The sequence below is a fragment of the Dama dama genome, chromosome 15 (genome assembly GCF_033118175.1).
Source record: "Dama dama isolate Ldn47 chromosome 15, ASM3311817v1, whole genome shotgun sequence".
NCBI classification, from domain to species: domain Eukaryota; kingdom Metazoa; phylum Chordata; class Mammalia; order Artiodactyla; family Cervidae; genus Dama; species Dama dama.
Window position 1 is genome coordinate 76,587,430 of NC_083695.1, and position 16,138 is coordinate 76,603,567.

At 37.4% G+C, this 16,138-nt stretch overlaps 1 protein-coding gene across 7 annotated transcripts in view; it reads left to right on the top strand.

Annotated features, from left to right (window-relative positions):
• Window positions 1–16,138, top strand: part of ADD3 (adducin 3) — a 130,239-nt gene that overhangs the window by 73,838 nt on the left and 40,263 nt on the right. For 5 of the 7 annotated variants that reach the window (XM_061162606.1, XM_061162602.1, XM_061162609.1 and 2 more), the window contains exon 2: window positions 7,489–7,534. The exons of the other annotated variants lie outside the window; for them this stretch is intronic. The gene's annotated coding sequence lies outside the window, so the exon portion shown is untranslated. The remainder of the gene's footprint in view (window positions 1–7,488; window positions 7,535–16,138) is intronic. 7 annotated transcript variants of the gene reach the window in all.

Here is a 16,138-nt window from a genome sequence, read left to right on the forward strand (position 1 = left end):
AAAATACTTCCATATGCTAAAAGCAATTATGCTTCACAAATAAGGCCAGCTAGGCTACTTTTCTTCCTTTTTTTTTTTTTGACAACTGCAATTCACATGTTCTTTCCTGTTTCCTTTTAGTACTGTCTTTTTTTATTTCTTCTCTAATATGGGTAACTAGATGGAAACAGTACAGTTCGCATCCTCTTAGCAATATTGAAGAGAAAGGAAACAAGACTAAAATGTACAACAGAATGTACTGGAATGATACCGTACAATTAATTTTTCTCATATACACACATCACCTTTTTGCTTTGTTCAATGCTTCTTGTTTTACACAACATACAAAGTGGTACTACGGCATATGTAGTGTAACAGACAGCACGGCGGTGTCCTGTTTCCCCTCCAGTTGCCTTTGTTTCGTGCTGACATAAAACAAAATGCCGTCATATAAATATTACATACATGCTTCATCTCAGCTCTTAGATATCTTATTTTTATTTATGTTTCATTTGGCATTTGGCGTAAACTGGCTTGTACTGTCAGTTCTCTCTCCATGTAGTCAATAGAGAATTTTAATTCTCATTAGTTAAACTAAAAAAGTCTTCAAGGGCAGGACCTGGATCTGTGCTTTATATCTCTTTATACTCTTTATCTAACAGCTGGATTAGTGGATAAGTCGCTTTTTTGGTTTTATTAAGATGATATTTTGTAGCATTATTAGTATCTGGCCTCAGAACACAGTGGTTAAAGAGCAATTTTTAAATTGCTCTTTTTATACCTTCACATTTTTTTGTGATTACTTTTCAGTCTGCTGTAGACGTTTCACACGTTTCATTACCTCAGCCGTCTTGGGTGCCTGGCCATTCGGATCAAACTGTGATTAGCCCAGTTTTCAAGAGTTGCTCTAGATTCTCTGTCCTAGTTTACTGGAGAATGGGATATTATAAGTCAGTAGCCCTACTCACCTCACTCAGTTTAATAAACCCTTACTGCGTAATGTTAGTAAATGTAAGTGGACGGTGAAGAAAGGAAAAAGATGTTGGCCCAGTTACTGGAGCAGACAACATAAACAATTCAAAAGCAATACTGACTATGATCAAGTGCTTTGGGAATACTAAGGGGAGGGGCAATGGGGAGGCTAATTCTGATGGAGAAGACTGGGGAAGCCATCATGGAGGGAGTTGCTTTTCTAACAGACCGCAAGGTGTAGGTTAAGATTTGACTGGATGGAGATGAGCCGGGAAAACGGAAGTTCCAAGTATGTGAGAAATAAGGTGATCAGAGCATCAGTTAGGGAAATGGCTTTTGTTTGGGAGAGTCATCATTTTCCTCTAAATCTGTGAAGGATCCTAAAGTCTTTTCCATCCTATTTTCAGAGCCTGAATTTTAGAAACCCCCAGCCTGATTCTGAGTAATTTCTTTTTTATAGATGGGACTCTAGGATGCTTAAAAAAAAAAAAAAAACAACTTGAGGGAATGACTAAGAAAATAGTGTGTTTGGAAAATTATGGTAGGTAACTTTGTGTTACTCAGATGTAACGGTGAACCCAAAGGATTGTAGTATCCGTATTACCTTTTAGAAGTTTAAAATAATACTTTACAACTTTATAGAATACCCTTCCCTGACAGTAGAGATAAAAAGTAGACACAAAGTATTTACCAAACTCTGGAGAGCTACTTAAGTTACTAAGCTCCATAAAGATTGCTTTTTATCTGACAATAAAGTCTTGATGTAGGCTTTAAATCCAGCTAAATAGGCTCTATAGAACTAAACTGAGAGTCTAGTCTTTGTGAGCATCAGAAAAACAAGAATCCTACTCCAAGCTTGAATGTAAAATACAGCAGGCAACTTAAGTGGACCCTTCAGGCATGTATGAGTGGGCATAAAAAGCTGAGTCATAAAATATATTCTCCCTAGTGAATTACCTTGAAGGTTTAAAAGAGAAGTGTTCTCATTGTCTAAAAATGGTATAAATGACTCTAAATTCTTACTAAAGCGCACACCAAGAAAGTCTGTTTTGTGTGTTTTTAACCCTGAATACATACCTACAGACCCCTTAAACTCAAGAAACTGGTGCTTGAGGCACTGGGTGATTTTTCTTTCTCATGAAAGTTAACATTTAATGTACAGTAGCTTTTAAAATTAGTTTATTGCCAAAACCTTTAGTCAAAGGAATTTTTTAAATGTCGTTCATATTCAAATAATCTCTTACATTGAGAGATCGTGTGATTGGCATTCTTTATATCATATGCTACTCTAAATAAGGTGAAAAATCTTGAGTAAGATAAATTGCGGGACTTGTGTGAGTCACAGTCTCTCCTAGGACCCGTTTCTTCCTATGGAGACATGAGGGGGTAGTACTTTGTAATAATACTCTAACACCTTTAACTTCTAGAGATGCTCTTCCTCTTTTGCTTGTAATTAGATAATATTAGGAAAGGCAGTATTTATTTCTTGGAGGAGTTGCCATTTAGATTTATAAATGCTGGTTGTTTCTCTGTTATCGTTACAAAGGTATTTTTCCAGCCTCTTGTTTTTAATAAGCTTGCCTCTGTAAATTAAAGATGTTATTCTAATATTTTCTCTTTTCCCCTGAATTTGACATTAGATTTTTTAAATCTTCTTTCACATTTTTTTTTAACTTTTTATTAAGACTTCTGTTTCCAGCTGTGGAAACAGCTGATCTTCCCATCATCTTCAGTCTTCTCAATGTTCATGTCTGAAAAGAATCTCAGTCTCTTTTCTCTTCTATGAATTGTGATAAAATATCAAAATGTGTGCACACACATTTTCAAGATTCTTACTCATACTGACTAGGCTTACTTCTCAAGGCTAAATCTTATTGTATACCAGGTCAGAATCTAGACCTCTTTAAATGAATCTACAAGCCTATATGGCAGTAAATGTCTAACACAGTTCTAGATGAAATAATGAAGCATATGTAATCTAGACATTAGGATCCAAAGGACTCCCCGCACCTCTTTCTAAAGCTCACAGTTACAGTTTTAGATTGTACTTTGCGGAAGATAAAATTTAGTTAATTGACCAAGGGATTTTACTTATTTATTATTGACTTGATATTCAAATTCCTGAGAGTCACACTCTGTACTTCATGTTTTTACATTCAGGTAAACTTCATTATAAGAAAATATAATCTATGAAAACATATATCTTAGTCAAAGAGTTCACACTAGAGGTGGGGACTTGGATTTGGAGCTGAGTAGATAGAGGAGGAGTTGGAAACATTTACCAAAGGACCTTAACCAGGTGTAAATTTGAAATGACTCAAAATCTGAAAACCCTGAAGTTTAGTGATGGGGACAGGTATAGTAGAAGGTCAAGATACAACATAGTGTAGGTTCTGGAGCCCACATGCTTGAGTTTATATCATAGCTACACGCACATTGCTGTGTCACCTTGTACATGTAACTTCAATGTGCTGTTTCTTTGTTTGTAAATTGAGTATGGCAATAGCACCTACCTGCCTAAGGTTATTATGAGGATTAAATGAGAGTTAAAACATGCTACCTTTTAAAACAATGTTAGGTAATATGCTCAGGAAATGTTGACTACTGGCCATTACCCCTCTCCGCATAAAAACATTCAAAAATTGTGTTTTTTAAAATTCTGGTGTAATTTGTTTAATGGGAAAATGCAAAAGCTAAATTACTAAGAAGGATGGTGTTAGTAACAGAGTTGGAACGGCTGAATGCCTGACAAAGATTTGGAATCCAGGCAAGACCCTTGAGGATAGGACAGATTCCTTGCAACAGACAGTAGGAAAAAGCCCAGGTGTACGATTGTTAGTGTAAGGGAGGTTGGACAGTAGGTTTCAAACCCTGGCCTGTAGGCAGAGCACAGGAAAAGGGTGATCTGGAAGGGTGGCCATTGGTAGAAGTCTGGATGGGAATTAAAGCCGGGGAAGTCTGCATGGCATCTGCAGTCCCCTGCTAAAAGTCAAGATTTGTGCTATTAGGTTACCTCAGGGAACAGTAGAAACTGATAGAAGGGTCCAGGACTAAAATCTGGGAAAGAGGGCCTTTAGAAATACTTTAAATACTTTTGAAAGTGGAGTTACCTGATAGAAAGGCAAGAAGGGGATTCCCTCGTGGTTCAGACAGTAAAGAATCTGCCTGCAATGCAGGTAAATCCAGGTTCACTCCCTGGGTCAGGAAGATCCCCTGGAGAAGAGAATGGCAACCCACTCCAGTATTCTTGCCTGGAGAATTCCATGGACAAAGGAGCCTGACAGGTTACAGTCTATGGGGTGGCAAAGAGTTGGACACAACTGAGCAACTAACACGTTCACTTTTGAGTGAGTGAATGGCTAAGAGAGAACAGAGTTTGATTATTAATAATCAGATAAAAGTATTGCTAAAGTGAAAGTCAAACATCAGAGTGGGAGCAGCAGCAGCAGGTCTAACCTGATGCTGAGCTGCTAAACTAGTTTCTTAAGGTTTCTTGTAATCCTGGGGGCCCCCAGAGCCTGGCATGAGGCTGAATCTGCAGGTTAGGGTTTAGTGATCCCTAATGTGGGGAGAAGGGCAGAAATGCAGCTTGTATGTACACATGACAGGAAACCTGATAAAACTGAGTGCGTGCCTTTTTAAATTCACTCTTGCTTAATGAAAAAACATTCCATCAGACTGCAATGTTTTATAATTTGATAACTGCCTTACTGTTTCAGCTGTGGTGGAACCAGTAGAGCCCACTGCATCTTTCATTTGTGGTTGATGCTCATTGTGAATCTTCATGGAGTTTTACAAAGAAATTTCTGTTCAGAATCTGATATAACAGGAACATTCATATCTTTTTGCTGCAGATTTTCTTGGGAACAGTGTTTCTTGGTCTAACATTGTGATAGTTTGCAAAAATCATGCCATTGTGGAAGACATTTATGTTGCATTGCCCTTACTTAGATCAAATGATATATCAAATGTCATTTGGCTTGCTATTTTGATTTCTGTCTTCTTTCTTAAAGAGCTGACTTTGATTTTGCAAAGGTGTGCTATCCTCCCCAACTGTTGTGATGGTAAAATGCCTCCTAAAATAGGTGTTATTAGGATGGAAATTCCATTGGAACAGTATGTATGTTAGTTTCCTAGGGCTACCATAACAAAGTACCACACAATGGGTGACTGAAAACAACAGAAATTTATTCTCATACAGTTCTTGAGCCCAGAAGTCCAAAATTTAGGGTGTCAGCAGGGTTGGTTTCTTGTGGTGGCTCTGAGGGAAAAGCCATTTTGTGTCTCTGTTCTAGCCTGTGGTAGTTGCTAGCAGTCTTTGGTGTTCCTGGGCTTGTGGCTGCATCAGTTCAGTCTGTGCCTCCATCACATGGCTTTTTCCCTTGTGTGTCTTTGTGTCCACATCTCAGTTTTTTCTTATAAAGACACTAATCTTTATGATCTCATTTTAATTTGATTACAAATTATGACCTTATTTTCAAATAAGGTCACAATCTTAGGTAATGATATGAATTTTAGGGGATACTATTCAACCCAGTACAGTATGTAGTAAAAAAAATTTAGATTTAAGGGATAATTCATTTGAAAATAATAGTTCCACAATAATAGATTTAAAAAGTAAAAAAAACATTTTTGTGGTTGATAAACATCTCTTTCCATGGACTTCCACTTAAAATCATTATCAGAGTTCTGAATGACAGGTTATGACCAGTATTTTTGGAAATGATTTTCAAGTACTGTTACCTGTGTGTGCTCAGTCGCTCCAGTCATGTCTGAGTCTTTGCTACCTGGTGGACTGCAGCCCACCAGGCTCCCCTGTGCATGGGATTGCCGAGGCAAGAATACTGCTGTGGGTTTCCTCCTCCAGGGGAATCTTCTTGACCCAGGGATTGAACCCGATCGAACCGAATGCATCTCCTGCATTGGCAGGCAGGTTCCTTACCACTGAGCCACCTGGGAAGCCCCACTATTACCTGTGCTTAATAAATTACATTTTCATGACACAGTCTTAGACTTTCCATAGAAAGAAAACAGATGAGGTTGTGATGATCTTGAAATCCTACTTACCATCCAAAATCTGGTAGGAGGAACTTCTTCAAATCAGATTTCTTTGCAGGAGCTATGTATTGAGTTACCTACAGCTTTTGGATTGACTTTTTACAGCTGTACTTTATAATTTATAATCATGAAATCCAGAAATCCTTAGTTGAGATACCTGAAATAGTAGATCAAAATGAATTCTTGGAACTAACTCATACCGTGGGTTCTTTAACATTTTCTGTATATTTTCCTTTGAATTTTTAAAATAAGAAACTTTACCTCATATTTTCTGTATCAGTCTTCTTCCTGTCTTCACTGATCATAATGATGGCATTAGGAATCGACATTAGAAGCACCATCTACAAAAACAACTCAGTTTACTAGATCAGCCTTTTGGGTGAATGTTTTATTTTGCAAATCAACTTGTTTTTAATACTGTAATGAACTTTCGTAGGATCATTTGCATTTCTTCAGAATGAGAAGCTAGAATTTCTTGAGTTCAGAATTTTTTAAAAAAATAGGTATATGTAAGGTTGGAATTTGAGGGAGTTAAGTTTTATATATTACTTGTATTCTGATACTCACTTTGGAAAAATTTTCCTGAGGTTTCAGAGGAGATATGCAGTAATAGGTAAGAGTGAATTTTCCTCAAACATTCCTCTCAAGAAAATGTCAAAAGTGGCGACTTTAAATTTTTCAAGCTCAGTACTGCATGAGTAAATTTTTTATTAAAAGCTTTTTTCCAGGACTAAATAGTAAAGAGCCAAAGATTTAAGGTATCTCCAGAAACTGAGAGCAGTGCCTCTTTCTTTAAAAATCATAATCTCCAGTGATTCCACTTTTTAAAACCTCTCATTTATCATTAGCTGTCAGGTTTTGGATAGTTTCCTGGATCTCAATTTAAAAATTTTCACTGATACCAGGGGACTTAATAACAGAAACTAAATGTCTTAAGGGCACATTTGAGTAATCAATCCACTAGTCTCTGTCAACTTTCTCTTAGGGAAAAAAAAAAAATCCACCTTTTGGTTTTTTCCTAACCATTTCCAAATACACTCCATGTTGAAGACAAATGATGACTGGAGGGATATATACAAAATGTTCATCATATTTTGTAGAAAGGAGGATATAGGCACTGAGGCCGTTTGAATTCTGTAAGATACTTGAGAGAGTTCCTCTCTCTCTGGTTGTTTTACTCATCATTTTACAGGAATATATATATATATATTTAAAAATCAGTTTTATGTTTGCTTTTTCAAGTGATTCATGTTGGGAACAATTTGAGCAAAGTCTAAAAAGTGATTTAAGTTTAGGCTTCAAAAAATTACACTTCTGAACTTTTGGTTCATGTCTTCAAGTTTGTAACTCTGTCCCTTGCATGCCCGTTAGAACTGGTCGATTTGACCTATTTATAATGAGAGTTTTTTCAGTTTACTGACGAACGTTTTTTCCAGTCCTAGCAATGTCTAAGCAAGTGACTTTCTCTCTTTTCCACAGCCCCTACTCTTCAAATAGAAGACCAGCTCACTGTTCCTTCAAACAGGTAATTTTGAAGGAATATTGCTGATCAATGCAATATTCTTCATCAACTGTTAATACCTTAGTGAGAAAGATTCATTTTGTTTGTCCAACAGTGAATGTCTTTAGTCTTTGAATCACTTTGCTCAGTGTAACCCAGCAAGGACCTACTTGAACAACATTGTATTATGGGTATATAGAACTACTACTATGTTCCACTTATACAAGCACAGGGTGTATTTTTCATGTTTGCTAAAATAGTTTATCTTAATTAGAAGTATTACATCTATTTATAAAACAGTTTAAAGCCAAAATACTCCCAAGCTGTGCTCTCCAATTGATATGTTTCCTTTCTCATGCTGAGCCAGCTATCAGTTTCCCTTAAGTACAAGACCCTTAGAAACATGAAGGGTTGTTGTTACTGTTATTAGTTTGTTTTATTATTGTTGGCATTGTTTTCCTTGACTTTAAGACAGATTTTTTTTTAATTGATGTGTAGTTGATTTACAATATTAATTTCAGGTGTGCAACACAGTGATTTCCTATTTTTACAGATTATACTCCATTAAAAGTTATTATAAGATATGACTATAATTTCCTGTGCTATACAATATATCCTTGTTGTTTATCTATTTTATACATAGTAGAGTGTATCTCTTAACTCCATTCCCCTAATTTGCTCCCCTTCTCTCTCCCCACTTTGGTAACCACTGGTTTGTTTTCTACATCTATCAGCCTGTTTCTCTTTTGCATATACTTTTTTTTTTTAGATTGCACATATAAGTGATGTCATACAGTAGTTGTCTTTCTCTGACTCATTTCACTAAGCATAATATTCTCTAGATCCATCCATATTGCTGCAAATGGTAGCATTTCATTTTTTTCCTCATGACTGAGTAATATTTCATTGTATATATATGCATCACATCTTCTTTATTCATTTGTCTGGCATTTGGGTTGCTTCTGAATCTTGTGTACATAAATAGTGCTGCTTTGAACATTGGGGTGCATGTATCTTTTCAGTTAGTGTTTTTGTTTTCCTGGATATATACCCAGAATTGGAATTGCTAGGTCATATGGTATTCTATTTTAGTTTTTTGAGTTAAGTTGAATTTTTAACTCAGGCCCAAATCAATAGTATATTTTGCCAATCAACTGTAGATTCATTGAGTCCTAGACTTTTGTGTTGAAGCTTAGCGTTTATAGTTTTATTTTAAAGGTGTACTGAACAGAAGTAAGGTTTCCCAGGTGGCTCACTGGTGAAGAATCCACCTGCCAATGCAGGAGACACCAGTTCAGTCCCTGGGTCAGAAAGATCCCCTGGAGAAGGGAATGGAAACCCACACCAGTATTCTTGCCTGGAGAATCCCATGGACAGAGGAGCCTGGCAGGCTACAGTTCATGGAGTCTCAAAGGAGTCGGACACAACTTAGTGACTAAACAACGGCAACAGAAGTCATTTCAGAAGAACAGAAAAAGGATTCAGAAATTTAAGAATGATTTGGATCAATTTTAGGATTCTGGCAATAGACCACAGAGAATTAAATTTATACCAGTTTGGTAGCCATCCAAGACTTTTTTACTTTACTACTTTGAGAATATTTATCATTTCTGTTTTGGAGCTGAGTATTTTAATTCTAGAATATATTTTCAGGTGCCCAGTAAAGAAAGACAGTAATTAAGTTTGTAATAGCTGTATGTACTTGTAGGAAATAAAGCCCTTTGAGCTGTTCCATCTTTTTTGGTCCACTCTTCCACACCTAATTAAGGTCTATAACTGTGAGTTAATTCCTTGTTTGGTAGTCCAAGGCAAATTGCTAAATCTCAGGGTTTTTTTCTTAATCTATACAGTGGAATTACTGCCAACATAATTTTTTTCTGAGGGTGGAATTGTCTCATTATACATGAGATGAGATGGATGGCATCACCGACTCAGTGGACATGAATTTAAGTAAATTCTGGGAGGTGGTGATGGACGGGGAAAGCCTGGAGTGCTGCAGTCCGTGGGATCGCAAAGTCAGACACGACTGAGCGACTGAACTGAACTGAACATAGTTAAAGACCCTCAACTCTTTTTCAAGTGATGCTAAATTAACTTTAGAGATAAAAATGTAAACCTGAACATAATTTATTGGTAACCCAGGGCACAGTCAGTGTCATTCTGATAATTCTAATTAAGACATAACAGTTATCTGCTAGGTAACAATTACAACTTCCAAAATACTGATCATTGCCCGGGTGGTGGTATTTTCATATGGACTTGAGCCAGTTTAAGGACGCTTACCCTGCATGTGTTAATTAGTTCCTCTTTGTTTGAAAAACAAAATTGTATGGAATGTTCCATGATATTTTATGATACTACTCATCTTTGCCTATCTTATTAAACTTCTTGGTCTGCCCATCTCCTAATACTCCTTGTTCTTATGTATCTTATTTATCTGGATTGCTGAGTACTGATAGAAAAGAAGGCCAAGGAATGAGGAAGCAATATTGTGTTGCATAAAGAGCTAGGAGAACTTAGATCACCCCGATGGTGTTAGGTGTGTAATCTTGGGCATGTCTCTGAATGAAGACCTCTTTCATTAGTTATCTAATCTAGAAAACTAGACATTTGGACTGGTTGTTCTCTTAATTTTTGCTTCAAAGCCTGTAAAGAATTAAAGTGAAAAGACAGATAAGATCCTTAATTTACTAGTAATACGGTTAGTAGATACTTCTTAATTTTTAAAAGTCTAGTTACTTAAAGAAAATGTGTTAGACCGTTTTAGTCATGCAAAGCACCACTATGCAGCTACCTCATTTGTACATCTACTTTTCTGTGCATGCTAGACAGACAATCATAACATTAAGTCCATTTACAAGCACTGGGATTTTTAGGCTTTCTATATTGCCTATTCCTCTCAGTCAATAGTATTTATGAAATACTTGTGTATGGTGGGCCTTGTTTTTTTCTTATATTTCATTTGAGGTATAAATTTTGACCATGGGGCTATCTGTGATTGATATGGTAATACTAATAAATTAGTATTACAAATGTTAATATAATTTTATAGCAGTATCTGATACTTCCGCATTGTAGCTTAAGAAAAATTGCTCAACACTTCTGAGTGTAGTTTCCTCTTATCAGTAAAATGTGTTCCTTGATTCTGGTCTGAAATATTCCAAGAGCACTCTCAGAATCAGTAGCCATTATAGCAATAAGATCACAATGCTTCATGGGCTCATTAAATCTTCTTCCATTTGGGCATTTAGAAAGTGCCATTTGTAGTACTCAATGCCACTCCATAGCTTTTTTTTTTTCTTTTTTCTTGGCTATTATCTACTTCTAGTTCAGTTTTCTATATCTATCAATTTCCATGTCATTTGTGTATAAAATTTTGGCTGGCAGTTGAAAGTAGTTCATGTACTTTATAGTATAAAATGAAGAAAAACTTCATTGGTGGATCTGATGTGGCTTGTCGTAGTTTATGCAGAGTCTAAGTTGTTTTCTGGAACTTTAAATATGTTCACAATTTTATAGTAACTTTCATTAAGAAAAACTAAATAAACCAGCATTTGTTATTGTTGTTGTTAACCAAATATGCTGCTTTGAAGTCTCAGCATGTATTTGATTGTTGTTTTAAATACGAAACAATGGGCCTGGTACTTGAAAAGTACACCCATCTTTTTGCTTATGTTCTGGAGAAAGCTGTTAAAAGTACCAAGAGTTTCAAGTTTGGAAAGACTTTTTATAAGTAATAACTTTTCATAGGATTGTTTTTACCATTCCCAGCCTAGAAGTAACACAAACCAGATTGATTTGGAAAGAGCTGTGATATAGTAAAATAATTCAATTCAGCCGCTGCTATGGAGTATTCTGTCCTTGTGGGGACTACAAACATAAGCAGAGAGATCTCAAAAAGTGAAGTGGAAGTAGCTGTGAGTCAAGAAAAAATGAAGGAAAAAAAAACCCTATTATTGAATAACACAGACAATACTTTCTAAGTGTTCAAATGCAGGAAAATTTAGTTAGCCCTCAAAGCACTAGTATCTCATTGCTATAATCTGCCATAAATCTTATTGTTAAAAGAATCAAGGAATCACTTATTCCCTTCCATCTCTCTAGCTCATATTCATTCCCCCCATCTCCCTCCCTCCTCTCTCTCACACACACTCTTCTCCTTCCTATTTCTTATCTGATCTTGACTTAGAGTGCCTAGGGCAGTGTTTTTCAAACTGTAGATTACAGCTTAATAGTAGATCATAAATAAATTTGACCAGCATTTTTTTAAAGGAAGAGATTAAAATAGAAAATATCAGAATACACCACATAGTAAGGGAAAGTATTAGTATCATGTCCTGAATTTGTTTCAGTTGTACATCTCATGTATTTGTATGTGATTACAATATAAAATATATTTCTTATTGTAGATTGCCATTTTTTAAAAGTTCAAAAGCCATCATTCCAAAATGTTTCATCTAATTATGTCTTGAAACTAATGTTCTTTAAACATACATACTAGTTACTGCATAAATATTTGGATGAGATTTTTAAAGCTAGAACTTTGTTTATGCTTGATATCTTGTTTCTAATCTGCATATCCAGAGGAAAGCCCATAGTGTTAAGTTTTATATTACTTTTTTAAAATCTGTTTTCTGCCTCATTTTCAATTCAGAGAACATTGTTGAAAGACTATTTTTCCCACCAGTGGAGTTCAAACTGGTTTGTGCTGTCATATTTTTCTGAAGAAGAAGACATGACTGTGTAATAGGATTGGTTAATTTTAAAGAGAAAGAGTCCTAGAACTGAGTTGTTTTAAATATCGCCCGGAAGCAGAAATATTTATGCTTTTAGAATTAAGCATAAAAGGTTAAGAAAATATAGAATCTACTACTTACTTCCCTTTAAACATGCTTCCTTAGGGCTCAGTGTGGTGAAGATGCTGACTCCCTTTTAAGCCATGGCAATTCTGGTATGAATATTTTTTCTTCTGGGACCTGAATAAAATCTTTTCAACCCCTCAGTGCCACTGAATAGTGGCTTGAATTAGCATTTGAAAAGAAACTACTAGTTACACCTGCCTGAATCTGACTTGTAATTAAGACCATGGGCGTTAATCTTCTCTAATCAACAAACAGACTTCCTGGAATTGTGAAGTCAAATGGGCCTTAGGAAGCATCACTATGAACAAAGCTAGTCGAGGTGATGGAATTCTAGTTGAGCTATTTCAAATCCTGAAAGATGATGCTGGGAAAGTGCTGCACTCAATATGCCAGCAAATTTGAAAACTCAGCAGTGGCCACAGGACTGGAAAAGGTCAGTTTTCATTCCAGTCCCAAAGAAAGGCAATGCCAAAGAATGCTCAAACTACCGCACAATTGCACTCATCTCACACACTATCAAGTTCAGTTCAGTTCACTCGTCAGTGATGTCCGACTCTTTGCAACTGCATGAATCGCAGCACACCAGGCCTCCCTATCCATCACAAACTCCCGGAGTTTACTCAAACTCATGCCCGTCGAGTTGGTGATGCCATCCAGCGATCTCATCCTCTGTTGTCCCCCTTCTCCTCCTGCCCCCAATCCCTCCCAGCATCAGGGTCTTTTCCAATGAGTCAGTTCTTCGCATGAGGTGGCCAAAGTATTGGAGTTTCAGCTTCAACATCAGTCCTTCCAATGAACACCCAGGACTGATCTCCTTTGGGATGGACTGGTTGGATCTCCTTGCAGTCCAAGGAACTCTCAAGAGTCTTCTCCAACACCACAGTTCAAAAGCATCAATTCTTCAGTGCTCAGCTTTCTTTACAGTCCAACTCTCACATCCATACATGACCACTGGAAAAACCATAGCCTTGACTAGACGGATCTTTGTTGGCAAAGTAATGTCTCTGCTTTTTAATATGCTCTCTAGATTGGTCATAACTTTCCTTCCAAGGAGTAAGCGTCTTTTAATTTCATGGCTGCAATCACCATCTGCAGTGATTTTGGAGCCCCCCAAAATAAAATCTGTCACTGTTTCCACTATTTTCCCATCTATTTCCCATGAAGTGATGGGACCAGATGCCATGATCTTAGTTTTCTGAATGTTGAGCTTTAAGCCAACTTTTTCACTCTCCTCTTTCACTTTCATCAAGAGGCCTTTTAGTTCCTCTTCACTTTCTGACATAAGGGTGGTGTCATCTGCATATCTGAGGTTATTGATATATCTCCCGGCAATCTTGATTCCAGCTTGTGCTTCTTCCAGCCCAGCATTTCTCATGATGTACTCTGCATACAAGGTAAAGAAGCAGGGTGACAATATACAGCCTTGATGTACTCCTTTTCCTATTTGGAACCAGTCTGTTGTTCCATGTGCAGTTCTAACCTTTGCTTCCTGACTTGCATATAGGTTTCTCAAGAGGCAGGTCAGGTGGTCTGGTATTCCCATCTCTTTCAGAATTTTCCATAGTTTATTGTGATCCACATAGTCAAAGGCTTTGGCATAGTCAATAAAGCAGAAATAGATGTTTTTCTGGAACTCTCTTGTTTTTTCAATGATCCAGTGGATGTGGGCAATTTGATCTCTGTTTCCTCTGCCTTTTCTAAAATCAGCTTGAACATCTGAAAGTTCACGGTTCACATATTGCTGAAGCCTGACTTGGAGAATTTTGAGCATTACTCTACTAGCATGTGAGATGAGTGCAATTGTGCAGTAGTTTGAGCATTTTTGGCATTGCCTTTCTTTGGGATTGGAATGAAAACTGACCTTTTCCAGTCCTGTGGCCACTGCTGAGTTTTCAAATTTGCTGGCATATTGAGTGCAGCACTTTCCCAGCATCATCTTTCAGGATTTGAAATAGCTCAACTGGAATTCCATCACCTCGACTAGCTTTGTTCATAGTGATGCTTTCTAAGGCCCACTTGACTTCACATTCCAGGATGTGTGGCTTTAGGTGGGTGATCACACCATTGTGATTATCTGGGTCATGAAGGAAGATCTTTTTTGTACCTTTCTTCTGTGTATTCTTGCCACCTCTTCATAATATCGTCTGCTTCTGTTAGGTCCATACCATTTCTATCCTTTATCGAACCCATCTTTGCATGAAATGTTCCCTTGATATCTCTAATTTTCTTGAAGAGATCTCTAGTCTTTCCCATTCTGTTGTTTTCCTCTATTTCTTTGCATTGATTGCTGAGGAAGGCTTTCTTATCTCTCCTTGCTATTCTTTGGAACTCTGAGTTCAGATGGGAATCTTTTGTCCTTTGCTTTTCGCTTCTCTTCTTTTCACAGCTATTTGTAAGGCCTCCCCAGACAACCTTTTTGCATTTCTTTTCCGTGGGGATGGTCTTGATCCCTGTCTCCTGTACAATGTCACGAACCTCTGTCCATAGTTCATCAGGCACTCTGTCTATCAGATCTAGTCCCTTAAATCTATTTCTCACTTCCACTGTATCATCGTGAGGGATTTGATATAGGTCATACCTGAATGGTGTAGTGGTTTTCCCTACTTTCTTCAATTTAAGTCTGAATTTGGCAATAAGGAGTTCATGATCTGAGCCACAGTCAGCTCCCAGTCTTGTTTTTGCTGACTGTATAGAGCTTCTCCATCTTTGGCTGCAAAGAATATAATCAATCTGATTTCAGTATTGACCATCTGGTGATGTCCATATGTAGAGTCTTCTCTTGTGTTGTTGGAAGAGGGTGTTTGCTGTGACCAGTGCATTCTCTTGGCAAAACTCTATTAACCGTTGCCCTGACAGAATGGTCGACTGGAGAAAGAAATGGCAAACCACTTCAGTATTCTTGCCTTGAGAACCCCATGAACAGTATGAAAAGGCAAAATGGTTGGATACTGAACGAGGAACACCCCAGGTCGGTAGGTACCCAATATGCTACTGGATATCAGTGGAGAAATAACTCCAGAAAGAATGAAGGAATGGAGCCAAAGCAAAAACAATACCCAGTTGTGGATGTGACTGGTGATAGAAGCAAGGTCTGATGCTGTAAAGAGCAATATTGCATAGGAACCTGGAATGTTAGGTCCATGAATCAAGGCAAATTGGAAGTGGTCAAACAGGAGATGGCAAGGGTGAATGCTGACATTCTAGGAATCAGCGAACTAAGATGGACTGAAATGGGTGAATTTAACTCAGATGACCATTATATCTACTACTGTGGACAGGAATCCCTTAGAAGAAATGGAGTAGCCATTGTGGTCAACAAAAGAGTCCGAAATGCAGTACTTGGATGCAGTCTCAAAAACGACAGAATGATCTCTCTTCGTTTCCAAGCAAACCATTCAATATCACGGTAATCCAAGCCTATGCCCCAACCAGTAACGCTGAAGAAGCTGAAGTTGAACGGTTCTCTGAAGACCTACAAGACCTTTTAGAACTAACACCCAAAAAAGATGTTCTTTTCATTATAGGGGACTAGAATGCAAAAGTAGGAAGCCAAGAAACACCTGGAGTAACAGGCAAATTTGGCCTTGGAGTACAGAATGAAGCAGGGCAAAGGCTAATAGAGTTTTGCCAAGAGAACGCAGTGGTCATAACAAACACACTAGCAAAGTAATGCTCAAAATTCTCCAAGCCAGGCTTCAACAGTGTGTGAACTGTGAACTTCCAGATGCTCAAGCTGGATTTAGAAAAGGCAGAGGAACCAGAGATC